This window comes from Eubalaena glacialis, chromosome 9, assembly GCF_028564815.1.
Source record: "Eubalaena glacialis isolate mEubGla1 chromosome 9, mEubGla1.1.hap2.+ XY, whole genome shotgun sequence".
Lineage (NCBI taxonomy): Eukaryota > Metazoa > Chordata > Mammalia > Artiodactyla > Balaenidae > Eubalaena > Eubalaena glacialis.
This window is the reverse complement of record NC_083724.1, coordinates 82,807,798-82,810,343: the sequence shown is the minus strand read 5'-3', so window position 1 is coordinate 82,810,343 and position 2,546 is coordinate 82,807,798.

Sequence of the window (2,546 nt, the reverse complement as noted above, 5' to 3'; positions counted from 1 at the left end):
CATGCCTTGGTTCATGCTATTCCCTGCCCGATGCGCTCCTGTGAAGCATTTGAGGCCCCTCTGATGCTGCCCCCGTGAGACACTCCCTGCTCATTCCCGCATTACCGTGGGCTGGGCACCCACTGTGTGCTGAGGCCTAGTCCAGCGGGCCCCTGTCTCATCTCTGGGACCTGAAAGTGATGGGGGCGGGGCTGCTAGGATCTTGCCCAGAGGAGGGCTCTGAGGGAAGAGGTATGGACAGAGCAAGTCTGGGAATCTCTGAGATAGGACGGCAAAGTGACGCCACAGTCACAGAATCACTCCACTCCATCCTACCCCCCAACTAACAAACTGAACAAAAGTCAAAACAAACCAAAACGAAAATGCTGTTACGAGCTCAAGTCCAACCAAACATGGAAATTCTTCTTTTTTTTTTTAATGTATTTATTTCATTTATTTATTTTTGACTGCGTTAGGTCTTCATTGCTGCACGCGGGCTTTCTCTAGTTGCAGCGAGCGGGGGCCACTCTTCGCTGCAGCGCGCGGGCCCCTCACTGCGGTGGCTTCTCCTGCCGCGGAGCACGGGCTTTAGGCGCGCAGGCTTCAGTAGTTGTGGTGCGTGGGCTCAGTAGTTGTGGTGCACAGGCTTAGTTTCTCCACGGCATGTGGGATCTTCCTGGACCAGGGTTCGAACCTGTGTCGTCTGCATTGGCAGCGGACTCCCAACCACTGCGCCACCAGGGAAGCCCGGAAATTCTTTTTATAAACATTAAAATGTGATAGCCAAGGAAAATAACAGAAGATTCTGGTGCAATGAGTGAGTGGTGTGTCTCCTAACCCCATGCCCAAAAGTAGCATTGAGAAAAGGCAAGTCAACAGAACACCAAGAATTCTCACTAATATACTGTAATCTGAGAGATGTGGACTGTTGACTGAGTAGGTAGCCTTAGGAAAAATCTGGGGGAAAAAACCCTTTGTAAATAGAAGCCCCTATGTTCCTCCACGAGACCTCGGGAGAGGCAGGAAGAGCTGCCGTGGCTCGGCATCTTCCAGGGTGCTGGGCTGAGGTTAGGGCGGCAAGCCAAAGCCCACAGGATGGGATGTGCCCCACCCGCCAGCTGGAGCAGCATGTCTAACAGGGCCTCAGAGGAGAGGCAGCGCTCAGGCCCCATCAAGGTCAGCAGGCAGCCCCAGCCAAGCCACCCTCAGGCTGCAGAAATGGGGCGGGTGGGTGTGAAAGCAACAGCCAACTTTTAAACCATAGCTCCCAGGGGAAGATAAACTGGTCCAGACAAGATGGGAAGGGGCTCAACTCCAGAGCAAGGAGAGGTCTGCTAAATGTGAGCCATGTCAGATGTAAGAGGAAAGGAAAGGGCATGGCCTCTAGGCACAGAGACCACAGCCACAATGTAGGTGGGAAGGAAGGAAAGAAGGAAGGGAGGGAGGGAGGGAAGGAAAGGAACAAGGAGGACAGAATACAAAAATAGATAAAGAGCCCAATCTAGAAGAAAACACAACCAAAGGAATAAAAGCAGATTCTTGGCAAGTTCTTCCTGTTATAGAAGGCCTTAATAATAGCATGAAATCAATAGAACAAGAACTCAAAGACAAGATGATGAAACAACAGAATGAGATGAAAAGGGAGATCACGGAACTAAGGGAAAATAATAAAGGACCAAAACAATACAATTACAGATGTAATAAATAAACCAGAAACAGCAAAACACAGAATGGATACGACTGGACACCAAAGTAATGTGTAGGAAAGGCTTGAGATATCGAGTAAATGTGATGGGAAAAGGTAAAGATATTAAAGCAATTAGAGTGAAGTTAATAGATAGGACAAAGACAAGCTACCATAAGCATAATTGTTAGCAGCCCTAAAGTTGAGGTTCCAAAAATGGAACAGAAAAAGTTATTAAGGTATGAAACACAGGAAAGCTTTCCCTGAAATGAAGGAAAAACTGAATATTCAGATTGGAAGTGCACACCATATGCTAGAGGAATTGATACGGAATAGCACTGACATTAAGACACACTGATTTAGTAACCAAACTTAGAGGATAAAATAAGAATACTTTAGGAATCTAGGCAGAAAAGGCAAGTCATGTCAGGGGGAAAATTCAGTCTGATCTCAGATTTCTCCAAGATAACATTCATCAAACGAAGATAATGAATCCAAATCTACAAAGTTCTGAGGGTAAAAAAGTATCACCCCAAAATATAACCAACCAAGGGGTTGATCTCAATCATGAATTTGGGGATACAGAACTCATGAGCCCTTCTGGAAAAACTACTCAATGACAAAATCCAATCAGCCAAGAGATGAATCAAAATAAGGGGCTGAGAAAGGGAAATTCATGGTAAAAGGACTTAATTCCATGTAGATTAAGATTCAACTGTGGGAATTTTAGTTGCAGAACAGAATGTAAATATTATAAATCCTGATAAAGTAAAAACACTGGCAATATAATCTGGAATGGAGAAAGGGAGTGCGAAGGAGGGCAGAAGTACTAATCACATTTTCTTTCACAGTTCAGAGCAACTAATATGCGTATAAAACTGAA